The sequence below is a fragment of the Lissotriton vulgaris genome, chromosome 9, assembly GCF_964263255.1.
Source record: "Lissotriton vulgaris chromosome 9, aLisVul1.2, whole genome shotgun sequence".
NCBI lineage: Eukaryota > Metazoa > Chordata > Amphibia > Caudata > Salamandridae > Lissotriton > Lissotriton vulgaris.
The window spans coordinates 1,047,211,875-1,047,232,714 of NC_141697.1; the positions used below are offsets into that span (position 1 = coordinate 1,047,211,875).

General features: G+C 48.5%; 1 protein-coding gene across 4 annotated transcripts in view; it reads right to left on the bottom strand.

Moving 5' to 3' along the window:
• The window catches only part of RAF1 (Raf-1 proto-oncogene, serine/threonine kinase), a 415,567-nt gene that overhangs the window by 235,194 nt on the left and 159,533 nt on the right, over positions 1-20,840 (bottom strand). The gene's annotated exons all lie outside the window — the stretch shown is intronic.

Consider the following 20,840-nt stretch of genomic DNA (forward strand, 5'->3'; position numbering starts at 1 on the left):
ATGTTATCCTTTATGTTTTTTCCTTCCCTTTTTCCCACCCTTACAAAATTGTAAAGACTTTACTGTTTCTCTCAAATTCTTGATACAGTATGTTAATTGGTGATTGTTTATTTATCAAAGTACTTCGTTTCTGTGTTACTATATTTATTGGAATTAAATAAAGTCTTTTAAACAGGAAAAATAATGATGTCTAGTTTTTTCCGTCAATATATTTATGAGGAAGTTCATTTTCTTTGTTTATCCTTTATGTTTTTCCTTCCTCCTTTCCCACCCTTACAAAATTATAAAGACTTTATATTTTCTCTCAAGTTCTTAATACAGTATGTTAATTGGTGATTGTTTATTTATGAAAGTGCTTCGTTTTTGTGTTACTGTATTTATTGGCATTAAATAAAGTCTTTTAAAAAGGAAAAATAATGATGTCCAAATAGAAGGTGCTGATATTTGACACACTTTATTGAGCAAAAGAAAGCAAAGCCTGCATGCCCCAAACACATCTTCAATCCATTGGTCTGCAAAGTGAAGGAGGTAGGACTGCTCACTAGCGGGACGTGGTGTGCACCTGAAGTACAGGAGTAAATCACGGGCTTTAGGGGGTCTTTAGACTTGAGTTTTAGAGGGGGGTACACAGAGGGGCCATAGACAGCATGGCAGGGCCACCATCAAAGAGGGATCATGAAGACTGTGCGCATTAATGTTATGTATACAAGGTCATTTAAACTTTTTAAGCAGACTGTGAATTAAACATTACTGTGACATGTGGATGGGGCAAAATCTGTGGATTGTCACAATCACTCCCTTTCTGCTCTTTACACTACTGTCTCCTGTGGTGTTGGACCTGGCTTCGTGGCGTGGTTCCCCTCCGATCCTCAGCGCCCCATTAGCTTAGCCCCGCGCCCAGAAACCCCTGGTCGTCTTGTCCATGTCCGCCCAAACGCTGACGACCAGCCCCTGCATACCCCCATACTCCGCCCCGGCCCTGCGCGCCAGACCTGCATGGCCCCATAGGCCCACCGGCAGCCATTTTCCCTTCCCGAGATCCCTGACTCCCTGGGCCTAGCATGACCCCCAGCCCCAGCGACACTCAGGCTCCAGACACGCCAGCCCCCGCTGGGAGGGTGAGGGCAACCCGAGTGTGATAAGACAAGGAGTTTCGATTGCACCTCCGGCCTCCCCTGAGAGACTGGTTTCTGTCACACCTCTGGCCTCCCCGAGTGCTGGCTCCAAACCCTGCAGGGCGTCTGGGAATTCCTGGACGCATCCTCAAAGAGATCAAAGGGCCAACTGCCGGACCTCACCAACGACCAGCCCCCAAGGCCTAAGACCTCCGCCTGCGAGGGTCCGGACATCAAAGGGCCACTGTACTATATCAAGGCCCCCCCAAGAACTAGCAGGCAGTTGTATCCTGGACAAGAAAGCCCTGCTGATCTGATCGCGGCTGACCCTTGGGGAAAACTGAACATTGGAACCCTTCGAGCCCTGGTGACGCTGTCGCGGCTCTTCCTCGTACCTACGGAACCGGAACATCAAAGCCCTGCTGACCTCGTTGCGGCTCGATCTTGAACCTCAAAGATCTTCATCGAACATCCCGAGCCCTGCTGACGTGGTCGTGGCTCCTCAAGAACTATCCACCGGATCGAGCCCTGCTGACTTCGTCGCGGCTCGAGGAGTACTCTGGTCTGGCTAGACCATCGACGCTACCAACACGAACTGAATTGACCTCAAGTGAGTAGGACATCCAGTACGACTATCATCTTCCGTATCTCCCCGGCTCGAGGACTGAGAGCTGTGCGCAGGGTACGCATCGTACTGGCCAAACAACTAAGACTGTCCCGCTTCCCCGTTACCTGAATCTCTGAGACTTTACGATCCCTCGATCGCCTGTAAATAAGAGTGTTGAATCCTTATCCTGTTCATAAAGAACGTGTCACTGAAAGCCTACAGTGTGGTGTCCGTTCGTAAGCGTGGTGTGATCTCAGTGTGTGCGAGTCATTACCCGAAGTCCTCCCGAGTGGGGACCTCTCGTCAAGGCTCGGCAGTATTGGCAGGAGAGGTGGGTCACGGAGCCGTTGGGTAGACATAACCTGACCTCTGGGGCCGCCCCTTCTAACATTGGTGGTAGTGGTGGGATAAGAGCCTACGTCTAGGAATCGTACAGCAAAGCGACTGACACACCACCTGAACAAGGAACAACCATGAGTCTCACCGGAACAAGCAAAAAGACCACATTCCAAAAGGACCTGCTGGAAGATTATACCCACCGAGAACTAAAACAATTCTGCAAAGACTTCCGCATCGCTACCACTGGGTTAAGTACCAAAGACGAGTACCAGAAAGGCCTGGGTAGATGCCGGGGCCCACATCCCCCCGACAGAAGGAGATGACATGTAGGAAGAGACACCGATAGACGCCAACGGCCAGGAAGAAGAGGGAGCCGACTCCCTGACACGAAATACCAGCGCGGAGAAGGTTCTGTCGACAGAAGAAATGACAGACCGAGAACGCAACCAAAACCACAAGCTAGAACTGGTACGCCGTAAAATAGAAGGAGAACTCAAGTTAGCTGAAAAGAAACTGGCCGTAGAACAATTACGGCTGCAAGGAGAACTGGAAGAAAAGAAGCTCCAGAGGGAGCATGAAGGAAAGAAACTCCAGCTTGAACATGAGCGCAGCTTAAAAGAACTAGAACTCAAGGCCAGAAACGAAGAGGCCCGACTCCCGGGGAACAACGAAGTCCCTGCCCCGGCCGAAGCTAAAGTGCATTTACCAAAGGATGTCGTGAAGGAATATTACAAGAGGGACGACATCCAGCAATGGTTCAAGGTGTATGAGGTCACCATGACCTCCCATCGAGTGCCTGAAAAGGATCGGGGGGCCGGATTATGGGGTCGCTTCCTCAGTGAGGGGAGAGACACCATGCTGGATCTACCCACCACCGTCATGAACTCCTATCCCCATATGAAGGACGCCCTACTATCTAGATATGGGCTCACCCCCGAGATGTACCGGCAACGATTTAGAGACTGCAAGAAGATCCCCGGCACCACTTGGGTGGAATACGTGAATTTCTACAGCCGATCCTTGGAAGGGTGGATCAAGGACAGCAAGGTGACCACCTTTGAAGGACTCATTGATCTCATTGCCTACGAACACCTGTCCAACAACTGCTTTGTAGAACTAACACAGCACCTTCTGGACAGCAAGTTGGCCGACCCCCGGAAGCTGGCTGTTGAGGCCGATCGATGGGTGAGCACCAGAGTCCCACGGGTTCCCGTGGGGGATTATGGCCGAAATGAGCAAGGGACCCCCCGCCAGAGGGGCCAGGGTAGACAGAGGGGACCCCAGGCCGGGCCTCCCCGAAGCCCCCCCAGAAACCAGTCCGGGACCTCTCCTCCTGCCACGAGGGCAGGGTTCCCCCCAGCTACACAGGGACCCAGAATAAGCACAGCCTGCTACCGATGTCAATAAACAGGGCATTATGCCAGTGACCCCAACTGCCCCATGCTCAGAAAACCCGCTGCTGCGAGCCCCCCCGCGCGCCAGCTAGCCACAGTGGCCCTGGAAGAAGAAGAGGGAGAAGATACAGAGGGGTGGGACCCAGCAGCCATGACCTTAGTCTCCCTGGGGGATAGAGAGATGCTTCCCGGAGCTCTCCTGCCCGATAACACTGAAAAGTACCGACAGCAGGTGACCGTCAACGGACACCGCATAGGGGCCCTCCGAGACAAACGGGCCAGCATTACTGCAGTAAGGGGGCACCTAGTTACAGAAGACCAAATTATACCCCACGCCTCCTGCAGGGTGATCTCAGCTGACAACTCCTTCCGCACCTGCCGAATAGCTCAGGTCTCATTCGAGTGGGAGGTCGTCTCCGGGGAATTACGAGTAGCAGTCCGCACCGACATGCCCGTGGACTGTCTACTAGGTAACGACCAGGAGAGCTCCCAGTGGAAGCAGGTAGAGCGGAGAACTCACCTAGAGATGGTGGGCCTGCCCGAGTGGGCCTGCATGAACACACGATCCATGACCGCCCGAGCATCCACCCCGAGAGGGTGGAACCCGAGAACCCTCGCCCTGTCCCCGTCGAGCCGGAGGACAGCTGGCGAACCGAAGGCCTCGATCTTTTTCCCGGCGAGAGCAGTAACCCGGACCCGGGTTCCCCGGGCCCTGCCGAGGAATCAACCCCGAACCCGGACGACCTCCCCGAGCTAGCCAAGTGGCGCCGGGAGGGGGGCCCTCTCGCGAGGAGTTCTGCCTGGAACAGACCTCCTGTCCCTCTCTAGTGGGGCCGCGGCAGCAGGCCGCCCCCAGGCCGCTGGTGACCAGTCCGGCTCCCACCACGTATATTGGGGAAACGGCCTTCTGTATAGTGAGCAAAAGTCTGCCAAACTAAGGTCAGCCCGGGTGCTGGTGGTACCCCTACGTTTCCGCGGCTTTCTCCTGAACCTCACGCATGATGTGCCCTTGGCGGGACACTTGGGACAAGACAAAACGTACCACCGTCTCCGACAAAACGCCCCACATGCGCTCCGATGTGGAGGCCCACTGCAAGTCCTGCCCCACATGTCAGGCCAGCGGGAAGAGCGGCGGGAGGCGCAAAGCTCCCCTCCAACCCTTCCCCGTGGTCAGTACCCCCTTCGAACGGGTGGGAATAGACATTGTGGGGCCCCTTGACCCCCGGACCTCCTTAGGCCACCGGTTCATCCTTGTCCTGGTAGACCATGCCACCCGATATCCCGAGGCCATTCCCCTTCGAACGGTGACGGCCCCCGTAGTGGGGCGGGCCCTCATGGGGATCTTCTCCCGGGTGTGATTCCCGCGAGAAGTAGTGAGCGACCGAGGGACGAACTTCATCTCCAAGTACATGAAGTCCCTCTGACAACAGTGTGGGGTGACGTACAAGTTCACCACCCCATACCATCCCCAAGGTAACGGCCTGGTTGAGCGGTTCAACCGCACCCTCAAGGGAATGATTATGGGTCTCGAGGAGCCCCTGAGGCGCAAATGGGACGTCCTCCTTCCCTGCCTCCTGTTCGCGTACCGCGAAGTTCCCCAGAAGTCCTTGGGGTTTAGCCCCTTCGAGCTGCTATATGGACACCCCGTGTGGGGGGCCCTCAGCCTGGTCAAGGAAGGATGGGAGACGGCGTCTCTGGACCCCCCTCCCGATGTGTTTCGATACATTCTGGCCCTCCGAAACCAGACTCGGAAGTTCAGAGAGCTGGCCGAGGCAAACCTCGAGGCCAGTCAAGAAGAGATGAAAAGGTGGTATGACCAGAATGCCACTCTGGTCGAGTTTCAGCCCGGACAACAGGTCTGGGTGATGGCCCCTTTGGAACCTTGTGCCCTGCAGGACAAGTGGACAGGGCCCTTCAAGGTGGTAGAACGAAAGAGCCAGGTTACCTACCTCTTCGATGTGCAGTGCCCCAGGAACCCCTTGCAGGTCCTTCATGTGAACCGCCTTAAACCCCACTTTGTGCGTTCCGAGTTATTTTTACTCCTCGCCACCGATGACGGAGCGGAGGAGGACACGGATCCTCTCCCCGATCTCTTGTGTGCGAAGGAAAAAGATGGCTCTGTAGAGGGAGTGAGTCTCTCCCCCTCCCTCACCCCGAGTAGCGAGAGGACTGTCGCCAGCTACTGGGACAGTTCTCTGACCTTTTCTCTCTTGTCTCCGGCGTCACCAGTTGGTGCGTCCACGATGTGGACACCGGGGACAGCCCTCCGGTACGGCACAGAGCCTACCGCGTTCCCGACCGAGTCCGAGCCTGCATCAAGGCAGAAGTCTCTAAGATGCTAGCCCTAGGGGTGGTCGAAGCCTCCGACAGCCCATGGGCCAGCCCCGTGGTTCTGGTTCCGAAGGCCGCCACCCCCGAGCTGAGGTTCTGTGTGGACTACCGAGGGCTCAACGCAGTCACCAGAACTGACGCTCACCCCATTCCCCGAGCAGACGAGCTCATTGACCGTCTAGGATCTGCTCGCTATCTCAGCACCTTCGACTTGACCAGCGGATACTGGCAGATCGCCCTGACAGAGGGAGCCAGAGAGAGATCCGCCTTCTCCACCCCGGATGGTCACTACCATTTCCGGGTGATGCCCTTCGGGATGAAAAAAGCCCCTGCCACCTTCCAGCGGCTACTTAACCAAGTACTGGCCGGGTTGGAGGAAGTCAGTGCCGCGTATCTGGACGATATTGCGGTATTCAGCTCCCACTGGACCGAACATCTCCTCCACCTCCGAGAGGTCTTGTTAGCCCTGCAGAGGGCGGGTCTCACCATCAAAGCCAGCAAATGCCAAATCGGAAAAGGGTCCGTGGTCTACCTGGGGCACCAGGTCGGGAGCGGCCTCGTAGCACCCCTCCAACCCAAGATCGATGCCATCGTGGCCTGGGAGGCCCCCACCACCCAGACGGAGGTGCGGGCGTTCCTAGGACTCACGGGATACTACCGAAGATTCATAAAGGGGTATGGCAGCATCGTAGTTCCCCTCACCGAGTTAACCTCCAAAAACCAGCCGAAGAAAGTGAGCTGGACCCCCGCCTGCCAAGAGGCGTTCGAAGCATTGAAACACGAGATGTGTACTGCTCCTGTGTTACAGGCCCCAACTACTCCCAAGAGTTCGTGGTCCAAACGGACGCATCCGAGCATGGCATCGGAGCCGTACTGTCCCAGATGAACGAGAAAGGCTTGGATCAGCCAGTGGCCTTCATTAGCCGGAGGTTACTCCCTCGAGAGCAAAGGTGGACACCATCGAGCGGGAGGCCTACGCGGTGGTTTGGGCCCTGAAGAAGCTGAGCCCCTACCTGTTTGGTACTCACTTCCGGGTCCAAACCGACCCCGACCCCTCCGGTGGCTAATGCAAATTAGAGGTGAGAACCCCAAATTGTTGCAATGGTCCATCTCCCTCCAGGGGATGGACTTCACTGTTGAGCACCGGCCTGGTGTTGACCACGCCAACGCAGACGGCCTGTCCCGATTCATCCGCCTCAGTGAAGAGAACCCCCAAGGGGATGGTAGTTCTCTCCGCCTTTCAGCTGGGGGGGGGACGCGTGTTGGACCTGGCCTCGTGGCGTGGTTCCCCCCTGATCCTCAGCGCCCCGTTAGCTTAGCCCTGCGCCGAGAAATCCCTGGTCGTCCTGTCCATGTCCGCCCAAACGCCAACGACCAGCCCCAGCATACCCCCGTACTCCTCCCCGGCCCTGCACGCCAGACCCTGCATTGTCCCATAGGCCCACCGGCAGCCATTTTCCCTTCCCGAGATCCCTGACTCCCTGGGCCTAGCATGACCCCCAGCCCCAGCGACACTCAGGCTCCAGACACGCCAGCCCCCGCTGGGAGGGTGAGGGCTCCCCAAGTGAGATAAGACAAGGAGTTTCGATTGCACCTCCGGCCTCCCCCCAGAGACTGGTTTCTGTCACACCTCTGGCCATCCCCTGGGAGCCGGTTTCGATCACACCTCAGGCCTCCCCGAGTGCTGGCTCCAAACCCTGCTGGGCGCCTGGGAATTCCCGGACGCATCCTCAAAGAGATCAAAGGGCCAACCGCCGGACCTCACCAACGACCAGCCCCCAAGGCCTAAAACCTCCGCCTGCGAGGGTCCGGACATCAAAGGGCCACTGGACTATATCAAGGCCCGCCCAAGAACTAGCGGGCAGTTGTATCCTGGACAAGAGAGCCCTGCTGATCTGATCGCGGCTGACCCTTGGGGAAAACTGAACATTGGAACCCTTCGAGCCCTGCTGACGCTGTTGCAGCTCTTCCTCGTACCTACGGAACCGGAACATCGAAGCCCTGCTGACCTCGTGGCGGCTCGATCTTGAACCTCAAAGATCTTCATCGAACATCCCGAGCCCTGCTGACGTGGTCGCGGCTCCTCAAGAACTATCCACCGGATCGAGCCCTTCTGACTTCGTCGCGGCTCGAGGAGTACTCTGGTCTGGCTAGACCATCGACGCTACCAACACAAACTGAATTGACCTGAAGTGAGTAGGACATCCAGTACGACTATCATCTTCCGTATCTCCCCGGCTCGAGGATTGAGAGCTGTGCGCAGGTTACGCATCGTACTGGCCAAACAACTAAGACTGTCCCCGCTTCCCCGTTACCCGAATCTCTGAGACTTTACGATCCCTCGATCGCCTGTAAATAAGAGTGTTGATTCCTTTTTCTGTTCATAAAGAACGTGTTACTGAAAGCCTACAGTGTGGTGTCCATTCGTAAGCGTGGTGTGATCTCAGTGTGTGCGATTCATTACCCGAAGTCCTCCCGAGTGGGGACCTCTCGTCAAGGCTCGGCAGTATTGGCAGGAGAGGTGGGTCACGGAGCCGTTGGGTAGACCTAACCTGACCTCTGGGGCCGCCCCTTCTAAATTGTGGTTTCTTTGTTAGACATTTACACTCCTTTTCCCTTCATATACTTCTGAAACTCTTAATCTGCATATCTCGTGCCTCATCTCTTTCCTCATCAAGCACTATATCTTCGCTCTCTCTCCTTCACATATTCTCTTCCATCTCCATCAAACCCCACCACACACACTCAAAAAGCACTTCCTCAAGCCCACGCACTGCATTTTCTTTAAGATTCGCCCTGTCAATATTTTCACAACTCTGTACCTCCTTCACAAATGTTTGCAGATAATTACAATTATTAACAGTACCACCATTGATGGAACCGGTTTAAAGATCTATGGTTTATCTGTCGAATCGTTGACAGTTCTGTAAAAATTGTGGCACTGACCATTCTTTTGATTTTATTTGGCACTACCACATTTTGATAGACTTGATTGCCTAAATAAAGTATTTTGAATTTACAAGCACTGTGAGAAATTGACACTGTGTTACGCCTAAACTCCACAGCTTTCAATCATGGCCCGCCCACACCCTAAACTCACACAACCATGTAGGAGCTACACTTGTCACACTGCGCACTGTACATGAGTAATGGGTTGCATAAAAAAATACAAAAAAGAAAACACTCGTAGGGAATGCAAGAGTAAGTAAAGTGTGAAATGTAAACCGGAACAACATCGCTGTTCCCTGGCTGTTTTTGCTGGTTTCAAGGGTCGCCGGTGGTGAGGCTAAAGGGTGCGGAGGGGGGGTGGGGGGGGGGGGGGGGGGGGGGGGGGGGGGTAGGATATTTTCAGGTATGGAACTGGCCCCACCAGCCCCCTTTCTCCCCCCGCCTCTGGGACAGAAGGAACAGCTGTCTGCTAGCTATGCATTTTACTATATATTTATGCTATAGGGGCAAAGAAAGTTTGAAAATAAATTACAAACAAGCAGAGAATATTCCAACCTATAATACTCATGTTTTATTTGTGTTCGTTTATGATTTGGAACCATGAATTCCATTTTACTGCAGAATAATTAAGTTAAAGTTTTTCACTTTACAGTCTTGAAAGGCTGTGAAAAGAACTAATTTGCCACACGTCATCCGAAAGCTGTTCATTGTGGCCAACTCCAACAAGTAGCAAACACTAAGACACAATGCAGACCTACGCATGCCCCCAATATTGGAGAAAGGAGTGCAGATATGGTACTCAAATGTGCTTCACCTTGTGCAGGTTTCTTATGTCAAGCTTCCAACTCATACAATCTATCTGTGTGAGGTCTCACGCTTGTGAACATTCCGTCTACTTGAACTTCATCTGATTTGGGTTTTTTCACCACCTCCCAAATTACAATTTGGGCTGAACCCCTTTATCTACAGCGCAGATGCAGTCAATTTCTTTCCCGCCACTTCCCGCCCCCTGATGTAGATATGTATGTAACTGAATACATTCACAACAAATGTGAACTTTGTACCAAATCCAGCATGTGCCACATGCTCAACACCGAAGTTCCTAATGAAATTATTTGTGTAATGAATTCCTGCTGCTATGTACAGCATCTTGTTGTAAAGTAATTGATCTTCACAACAAGAAGAAATTAATGAAAATTAATGAAATAATGCTTTATAATAAATGATGGTTTGGTTAAGGCAGCTATACCCAAGATCTGCCATATTTGACTCCAGTATTCAGCACTACGTCAGCAGAGACTTAAGACCATAAAGTGCCTGAGGTCTTCTATCCATGAAGATGTTAAACAGTGCATACGCCTCGTGTGGAAGGTGCAACTATGACACCCTACAGAAGTCCATGGTCCCACTGATGTAATCCTTGCTCACCACACCCCTATGGCAGTGCCTGTTTACAATCCTCACAACATGCATTGGTGAACTGCATCTAGTTCCCATCAGCCATCTGCTCATGTGTCTTTTTCCGAGTGGAAGTGACAAAAGAGGGGACAAGAAACAATTCCAGGTCAGCGGCTTTGAACTACTGTTACTCGTTATTCCACCGCCAAGAAATGTATGCTTGTGAACTGGAACTTTAGAATTAACTGATACTATCTAGCTGTCCATCAATGTAACCCAGAAGGTGGAAATTTTAGAGAGCCAGAAATTGATAAGTCTACATAGTTGAACGGCTCCAGAGGTTGGAAACAGTATCAGTCAGACTGCTCCTATAAAATGTTGCAAGTATACTAGATAATACATGCTCAACTCTCGCAGACACGAGCGGAGGCACCTTTCGTAAAAAACTGGGCTACGTATTACCCAAAATATTTGAACTTGTGTGTGGCGGCTTATGAGCGCGTGGTGTGATAGGAGGCACCAACCTCGCGTAGCTGCGGCTGCCCGGAGAACAACAAGTGACACGGAGGAACTCTGAGTAATGAGGAAGGGTGTCTCTGAACATAACAGTAATCAGAAAGGTCCACCTCGAAGAGGGTCAGTGTGTATCCTGTTGACTATGGAATACACACATTTTGTTAAAATACCCCTCACACACCAAGAGGGCCCTAGGTGTCATGCTTCATCATCGGGGTCTTCCCGCCCGGCTGCCGGATGGGGCAGTGCTGCGACAAACGACTACGCTGGAGCACCTTTAAAATGTGGGTGCTATGTGAGTGAATTTGAGTGAGTGTCAGTGGGGTCAGGAGTGATAAAAAAGTGATGTTAAAAAATACCTGGCCTAGTGATAGAAAAAGCTATTTAATAAGCACTGGCTGGTATTGTTAAAAAAAGTGGTATCGGAAAGGATAAGCGGGTTAATGGGCTTACTTTCCTGTGCGGGTCAACATGTTTCGGGGCGCCATGCCCCTTCGTCAGGACCGGGATAGGAGATCCCCCTAAAACTCTACTCCCCTATATGCCACTCTACTCCAATCTGCGATGCTCTACACAACACTATTGTACCTCTAAGCGACTCCACTCTACACCACTATGCCACTCCATTCTATGCTACTCCACTGTACGACACTCTACCACTGTGCTCCGCTGTATGCCATTCTACTCTACCTCTCTACTGTATGGCACTCCATACTAGAATAATCTACAGCATTCTACGCAACTCGCTCTAAGCCACTCCACATTATTTTACTCCACTTTATGTCACTCCATGCCACTCTATGCCACAACACTCTATGGCATTCTAGGCCACTCAACTCTGCATCTCGACTCCACTCTATGCCCTTCCACTATACGACACTCTACTTCCTCCAGGCCACTCCACAACACTCTACACAACTCCACACAGGTCCGCAGCAATACACTCTACCCCACTCTCCTTTATGACACTAACTTTAAGCCATGAAGAACAGTATCCACGCTGGCATATAACATGGGTAAAATACATAGGCAAAGCCAATAGCTCTTGCGTAGGCGAGATCTGTTTGCTTTGACAATGTTTGTTACTGTTTATTTGCCTGATCTTTCCACAAACATTGCCTGCAGCAAGCACAAATGTATGCAGTCTCCCATAGCTTTCAAAACATCTACACAACAAGTTCATAACTGCCATGATTTGCGTGGGCCCCTTTATTAGATATTTACAGCCTGATTCATCAAGCCGAAATCGGCTCGCAAAGGGCCAGATTCTGAGAATCTGGCCCTTTGCGAGCTCTATTTTTGCATTTGGGATTCATCATCCCAAATGCAAAAATCGGTAATAGCGATGTCGCAGTTTTGCGAGGAATTACATTTAAGGAATCTCTATTTGAGATTCCTTAAATGCAATTCATCATCCATTAAAAAATTGCGAATTCGCAATTTCGGCCCGCTATTTACCGCGAGGTCAAACCTCGTGGTAAATAGCGAAAACTTAGAAAAATGCTTTTAAAAGCATTTTTCTAAGTTGCATGTTGCACACACACATGTCCTTTGGACATGTGTGTGCGCAACACCTGTTTCAATTTGCATTTAAGGGGTGCTACGGGGTGTCCTTTGGACACCCCTGGCAACTCCTGGAATACTCCCCATTCATTCCTATGGGCCTTTTGGCCCATAGGAATGAATGTGGAGTTATTCCTTATTTGCGATTAGCAATTTGCTAATCGCAAATAAGGATTGTGTAGGAATCGCAAATCTTTTTGCTATTCCTACATGAATCCCGTTTTGCGAGTCTGCAATAGCGATTCCTTATGAATCGCTATTATAGACTCGCAAAACGGGTCTATGATGAATCAGGCTGTTAGATCGCTAAAAGGGGTCACTTTTATTTTGGTGCCCGGGTCTATTTCTGTCCCTGCACTCCTGAGAGAGGCAAAGGATAGACAGAGCTGCTAGCCATGCTCCAGGCGAATGTAGGCGCAAAGGTGGTGAAACGCTACCTCAGCCTCCCACTCCAGAACTGTTGAATGAATACTGGGAGCCTGTACACTATCCAACAGTAAAGAAATATAAACTTTATAAGTAACCCATTTTCTAGCAACATGAGGTAATGTTTCGAAACACCAAAAAGTCCACTGTCGAAATGTTTTTCTCCTTGTTTTACCCACACGCATTTCGCACTATTTATGCTATACTTATGTGCATATGATCCGTACAGTCGTATTTACTAAAAACAGCAACAACAATAAACGCCTACCTGCCAACTGTGCTACTTTCTGCCTTGAAGGTCAAATGTGCAGATTCTGGGAAGTGATTTATATAAAGCAGCTTTGCTCACACGCCCAAAGATGAAGACATGACGCCCTGTAGAGCGTCAGCTGATGCTTGGGCCAACATCTCACGTTCATTAAGTGCTCTGGCTAAAAATACTGGAATATCATTCTTTTCTGGCGATTCCGAGGCTGAAGAACAGCGTTTTAAATCTCTCTCTTTAAAGTGATGTATTGTTCTTTTAATCTTTCGTCTTCGCGAGTTACAGTCGTGGAAGAGCAGAGCGACATCCAAAATGTGCCTTCTGAAATGTTGCGCAACACATTATTTTGCTTTTGAACGTTCAGCCAAATACTGGTTGAGTAGTTTTTGGAGGCATCAGTGTGTGGAGGAATGTGGAAATATAAAAAAACAGAAACAAATGCAGAAATGACACAAACAGTTTTAACAAGAAGCTGCCATATAATATTTCAGTATTATTTACGTTCATGGAACACAACAGTACTTAACTACTTGACAACAGCACAATAGGAACATGATGATGTTCATGATAATGAGAGCTGGTCTTTTACATGTATTGAATATAAATCTTCTTAGCACCTCTCCCACCAATCATCTTCAGGGTTCACGCCCATTCAATACAATTATACATAACTCGCTTCGAGGCGCTAATCTCATCTAATAATTCTTCAGCCTCTGATCATTTAAAAAGCACCTCACTGATGAGACCCAAGAAAGCCGCCACTGGTTTGGATGTGCATTTGTTCCAGTTTTGGGGGTGGGCATGACATGGGTATTCATGCTCCAGAGTTTTTATGGACCCAGGACCAAGGCTGGCTTCCATTAGGTTGGTCACTCTCTGTGGATGCACAAAAGGAAAACAAGCATTGGAAATGCAATAGGTCTCGCAGCATTAGAGTTAGTGCTTTTAGAATTGTTTATGGGTTTTTTGTAAATCTTTAGCATTTTTGTTTCCTGTAGCCAATGCTAAAGAATTAAAAAAAAGCCATAAACATGCTTAAAAGCTCCAACTCAAATGCTCCGAGACCTATTGGACTGTGTGAGGGTGAGGGGTTGAGGGTGAGTGAGGGTGAGGGTGAGTGAGGGTGAGTGAGGGGTTGAGGGTGAGTGAGGGGTTGAGGGTGAGTGAGGGTGAGTGAGGGTGAGTGAGGGTGAGAGTGAGTGAGGGTGAGTGAGGGTGAGTGAGAGTGAGGGTGAGTGAGGGTGAGAGTGAGTGAGGGTGAGGGTGAGTGAGGGTGAGTGAGGGTGAGTGAGGGTGAGGGTGAGTGAGGGTGAGGGTGAGTGAGGGTGAGGGGTTGATGTTGAGGGGTTGAGGGTGAGTGAGGGGTTGAGGGTGAGTGAGGGTGAGTTAGGGTGAGGGGTTGAGGGTGAGTGAGGGTGAGGGGTTGAGGGTGAGTGAGGATGAGTGAGAGTGAGGGTGAGTGAGGGGTTGAGGGTGAGTGAGGGTGAGTGAGGGTGAGTGAGAGTGAGTGAGAGTGAGGGGTTGAGGGTGAGTGAGGGTGAGTGAGGGTGAGGGGTTGAGGGTGAGGGGTTGAGGGTGAGTGAGGGTGAGGGGTTGAGGGTGAGTGAGGGTGAGGGGTTGAGGGTGAGTGGGGGTGAGGGGTTGAGGGTGAGTGAGGGTGAGGGGGAGTGAGGGTGAGTGAGGGGTTGAGGGTGAGGGGTTGAGGGTGAGTGAGGGTGAGGGTGAGGGGTTGAGGGTGAGTGAGGAGTTGAGGGTGAGGGTGAGGGTGGGTGAGGGTGAGTGAGGGTGAGTGAGGGTGAGGGTGAGTGAGGGTGAGGGTGAGGGTGAGTGAGGGTGAGTGAGTGTGAGGGTGAGTGAGGGTGAGTGAGGGAGTGAGGGTGAGTGAGGGGTTGAGGGGTTGAGGGAGGGTGAGTGAAAATAAGAGTAAAATCAGAGCGAGGTATTTATCAGCCATGACTTATTTATGAAGCCTCGTTTTCGTGTGGAGTTAAACATAGCTGTTCTGTACAGCCGTGTCAGGCACTGCCTTAGAAAGTGCGTCACATGACAACGGTCAGAGGAGATTATTTCGTTTTATTCTTTTATGGTGTCTACTGAGAATGTAACACTCTTCTGAGCTGCTGGAGCAGTACCATCACCAGAACAGCGAATTCACATGGGGAATAGATTTATGCAACAAACGGGAGGCCTGGGACAAACGTTACAACAGGTTTCCTGAAGCAGATGCACCACAGAACAGCTTAAAGGCTGAGCCTCAGGCGGTTTTGCAGCAGGCAAGGAAAGCGCATCTGAGCCCAGTTTGGATTCGGAGGAGAGGGTTGGTTGAGAAAGCACACTTAAAAGGCAGCACGCATCTTAAGGTAACCTGACCCAGGAGGGGGGAGGAGGGAGGAGAAATGCGTCTCGGCCGGAGCAGGGGGCGGAGCAGGGAGAGCGGGCTTTGAAATGTAATTGACACGGCCGGCCGGTCGTGAAACTGAAAGCATGGCCGGCCGGCCGTGAAAGCCTTTGATGTGGCAGGGGGAAATGCGAGACGGCGGGGAGGGGGCGGAGCGGGTAAACAAAGACGGACGTGCACGCGCTTTTAAGCTCAATGCGCATGCGCATTGAGCTTAAAAGTCACGGGCACTGCAAGGAATCGCCATGATTCCTTGCAGTGTGGATAAAGAGTAGATAAGTCCCAATACTCTCGCCTTGCTCGATGCGCATGCGCATCGACAGGCGAGACCTAAAAAACGATGGACTGGAATGCGGACCGGAGTGATACCAGGTGGGTGAGAATAATTTAAGCATTCCATCTATCCCGTTTTTTACCCTTTAATCATCCTGATTCAACCTCAACTTCACAAGACATGTTTGCAACTGTATTTTGCCTTGCCCTACCCGCTCAGTAATTCATGCTTGTTGTTCCTTAAAACACAATCCCAGCTCACTTCCTGCTCACTCTGGTTTTTGCAAGTGACAACAGCTGTTTAAAACTAATCTCTTCGTGTTGTGTAATCACAGGTAAAAAGCCAACCGCTCTGACTGCAATCGTGAAGTGATCTTGCCATTTGACCAATGAGTTTATTACCAGAAACTCTACAAGATCGTAGAGTAACATTCAAGAGACATTAAGTTAGCGGACGAAAACCAGCCAGCTTTGTCGGGACCACAAATCAGCTTTGCCAATTGCAGCATCATCTAGCCTTTCCCTGCAGAAGATATAACAATTGCTGGCACAAAGACTGCGAATTATTGATTACTTTTAACACCTTAGCTGCTTTGGAACGTCCAGCTCAAGTGCTGAACGTTCCAGGTGCAGTTGGAACGTCCAACGGCCGACGGCAGCACTCCCGAGGTAGTGGTGCCGTCGGCCGCTGGACGGGCGCAGCGCTTAAGGGGTTAAACATGGCTGCACAGTGTACACAATATGTAGTAAGAGTCGGTGACACCATGGGTGCATCAGCACCCTTGACGAAGCCATGAATTCTTTGCTGGTTAAAACAAGATTTCCCAGAGTTAAATCTCAGATAAAGCAATTTATTAATTCACAACAAGCATACCTTCCACTTAAGGGCCCTACACCAGCTCTTGTAGACCTCCAAAGAGCATGGGTGCCCTGAGCCAATTCTAGCTGTCGAGTTTCAAAGTTGTGCTTTTACCAGGACCTGTTACTTTCTTCTTAGATATTGAGAAACATGCCTATCCTCAGACTTATTGCAATTACATTTCCACTTGGCCCAATTATGTTAAAAATCTCCATCTTGGTTTTTCAGTTGCACCAATGAACAAAGTGCATAGAGTGTGGAGTGGTTCAGTTCAATTTCCTCCTAAGGTGGGATGTTATTTAACAAGCCTTGGTTCCCTTCCACTGTTTTATGAAGCACAGAGGAGTTGTATATGCCACCACACTGACATGACAACTTCACAAGCGTCCTACCCTTCAAACGTATAAACTCAGCTAATATAGGTTGCATTCAAGATACATGTACGCTTGACTGCCGGTCTATTAGGGATAGCACCCTTTTCCTACCAAGCATGTAACGGAAAGTAGGACCAGTCCACTGGGCGAACAACCCTCTATAACTCTTTGACGTGCATCATGGACAATAAGTGGCCATCATGAATTCAGGAAGCAAATTAAGGTATGCAACCACCAGAAATCCATGTGTGTGCCCAAAATGCGTCTGTAGAAATCTCATCAGTCATATATTCTGCAGCAGGAGATACAAATGCCCATCCAAAGAAATGTGCCAGAAAACTAACTTCTCCAGAATTCCTCCTTCAGAGAGTACAACAACTGGAATTCCAGTCCCACTCTTACACCCATTTAAGTTAATCTAACCAAAGGGTAGTGTGGTGGCATCACCTATTGGTGATATGGTCTTGTATTCATATCCAATATCCAAATCGATAGCTAGATAAAAACACAAACACAAACACAAACTTCCCAATCGTATCAAATGTGCCCAGAGAGCATACATGTCAGTTATGGTGCCATAGAACACTTGTTCATAGGCAGCTCTTTCTGGAATGCATGACCAATAAACATTTTGGCATATTGCCTATACACCCTTAATTTTCTGATTCCACGCAGCACGTTTATTGAACATTGAATGACACACAATAAAAAATTCCAAGAATTATTTAGCCGTAATTTTTTCCAATGTAGGTTCTGCCACATAATTTCACTTTTAACATGAGAGTGTGTGATTGTTTGTTTTGCTATTTTTGAATGAGTGCCATACATAAGTAACACTGAAAAACTGGAATTAGATACAAGAAAAACAAAGCGTTTCATAATGTGTCAAATTAAATGTTATCAATGACAGAAGGCCTATGCTTTAAGCAGATGTTACCTGAAGCTTGAGGTTTCCAGAAAATTATGATAATGAAGAGATAGCACACAGAGGAAAACTCAATGTATTCAGTGGATGTGAAGACAAAAGGTAATAGCCAACTTAATAACAGTTGGTCTTTCAATCTCATAATAATGAAAAGTTGAGGTACTCTATTACTCTATTGGAAAAGATCTAAAATAACGATATGGATCAATGGCTTCCCTCCACATCTGTCCTGCAGCCAAAGAAAAACACAAATTGTCTACTTATTTAAGACACTTTAATGTCATGTGTGCCCCTGAAAGTTCAGCTGAATAAATAAACAAAATGATCACAGCTGCATGGAGAGCTAGCACATTCTGCGGAAGCACAGAACGTCTGCCCAATCAAAACATGTACACCTGGCGCCCAACATGGGGGCAGAGCCAAAGCCTCTCTCCTGGGGATTCTCACATAATTGTCTGGGGATAGTTGCGCTGTTAAGCCAGACCATAAAAATGGCTTAACAAGGATTGTTTGGATAAAGGTGGTTTAATCTAAAGAAGGCTGGTCTGTAAATATAGAGTGGTTCAATAAATGAAACAAAATACAATGAATGTACATTGTAGGTTTACAAGAACCCACTAATGTTTTGTGCAATATATCCTATTCACAGGCCTTTTTAACCCCTTCGACGCTGATGACGAGCTGGGCTCGTCATGGCGTAGCCTCCTCGCACGCTGATGACGAGCCCAGCTCGTCACGCAAAGTGCGATTTAGAAAAACTCAGCGCAGGAGCGGAATTCCGCTAGCGCGCATGGAGTTAAGTCTGCTTGGAGAAATTATTAAGGCCTTCAGTTTAGTTAAAGTAGTTCTGGAAATATAAACAAAGTGCTAATAGAATCCACAACTGTGATAGCAGAAAGGGAACAGTGTAATGAAGAGCAGAATGCGTAAGAGTTGAGGTATGATCTGCCATAATTTATGCACTACATTTTCAAGAAATGTTGCCCACTAAAGAAACAGACATCAATCACAATATGATAGCAAAGCTGTTCCAAACACAACACATATTAAGATAGATTAGAGAGTTAAGACACCTGCTGTAGAAATCCATGTGCACCCAGCAAATCTCAGACTATAACAGTAGTAAGGAGGCGCAGATTTGCACATAAAGACAGGTCTAAAACATAAAGCAGCTTAGAGGATTAAAGTGAGTGCTGCACAGAATGAAGTGTAACCTGCAGATCATAGGTTTGTATTCTCTGCAAGGCAGGTGAGTAGGTTGATATGTTTGTTGCAGAGATCCTTTCTTAATCTGCAGCCGACTAGTTTCAATCATAAAAAGTAGGGCAGTGGATTATGCAGCAACAACAAACAGGCATACGTAAACTGCAAGGTGTGCACTAACATCCCTGCATGTTTTACCGCAATCGTTCATTCTTAGGAGGCTTATATAATGAGCTCCATTAATTTGGGCAGTACCAAATAATTGCTTGTAAATATCAAATATTATTCAGCTTGTATTGTGTGCTACATAAATGGTGATTTGCAGTCCATTTACGCAAAAAGGCCAACACACCTTAGAAACATACACAGTATATACAAAAAGTATGGTACATACATAATGTGAGAAAGTTAAAGGCTTTCAAATCTCAATGTATCTCTTGCAGAGCTTGTGAAGTGACAGAGTTTTTCTTTTCCCGATTCTGACCACAATGTGCGGTATTAAACTCTGGTCCATTTGTCTTGCTTGTAAATACAGACAAGTAATGAATTTAGTTTGTTCTTATGGCATAATAGATGGTGACGGTCAATAATTATTCTTGACAGGTCAACCATCGGATGAGTACATTGTGCCGTGCTGCAACAGATATAAGGGTGGAACCTCTTTGAAGGTGAGCAGAAACATATGGTCTCTCCCCATATAAAACTTTTTGTCCAAACCTTATAGTATATTAAAGTATTTTCATTTTCTCAAACAGGCCACACACAGATTCACTATTTAGTCCTGAAGAAGACCCCCTACAGACGATTAGAATATCGCCATAAATTCCTGGGGTCGAAACGTTGACGCTTTGATACTTAGTGTTATTGATCACCCAGAACAATTGAAAATAATAGGATAAATTACCTTCTGGGTTGATACATATTTTCTTAATACCTCACACTATGTCTAAATCTGTTTTTTGAGTATACGTTCATAAGTTATGTATATAACATGTTGTGTTATGTTAATATATTTCTTTGTGTTCACCTCACGTCACCAATTTAAGTGTTATTGTATAAAGTCTATCTGTGTGGGTGTATATATAATTGTTGACACAACTTAGCTTAACTTACTATAAAACCAAATCTTGGAACTTGAATCCATGAGTTTTTCTTTTGGTTTGGATAGTATTAAGAAATGTATATACATTTTTTCATTATTTTTTTATTAAGTGTTAGTCTCATCATAAAGAGGGACATAATTTATTATAAGTTTTTTTCATGCGCCTTTTAAGCAAATAGGTGGCAGTACCACTGTTCCTTTAATGTAAGAACTCCCAGGTTCTGCACAAAACTGGGTTACCCCATAATCCTATACTGACTGTCAATGAAGCAAAGCATTTTGGTGCTCTGAACACATTGAATGTGTAGAAGCAATAATGCGTGTGTCTCAGTGTGGGCACTCTACAGTCTGAGGGAATAGCTGTGCTGATTCACCAAGGCAGACTCAGTTTGAAGTTCTGGTCATGTTTTTAATATGATCAAGGAAGCAAAGAAACTAGCTTCTTTCTAGTCATTACTAGTTAATACTAAACACATTCATGCTTTCATGTCACTAGAGGCTATATGTATGAACATATTTTCTTAGACAGAGAATGGTTAAAACCCTTTGATACATTTGGCCCTTCATGTTTTGTGCAGCATTTCCCTTTAACAACTCTATCATATTTTCTTCTCATACCTCCATCTGCTACAGATTTTTTTTTTTAGACAAATCACATCTTAACCCCTTGCATGCTGCCTCGATTCTGCGCCTGTGCGGCAAAATCACGAGTGGGCGGGTTTATGACGGCCCCCAGCCGTCATCAGCACATGAGCGCCGTAGTGCATGACGGATGGGGGCCGTCATCAGCATGCAAGGGGTTA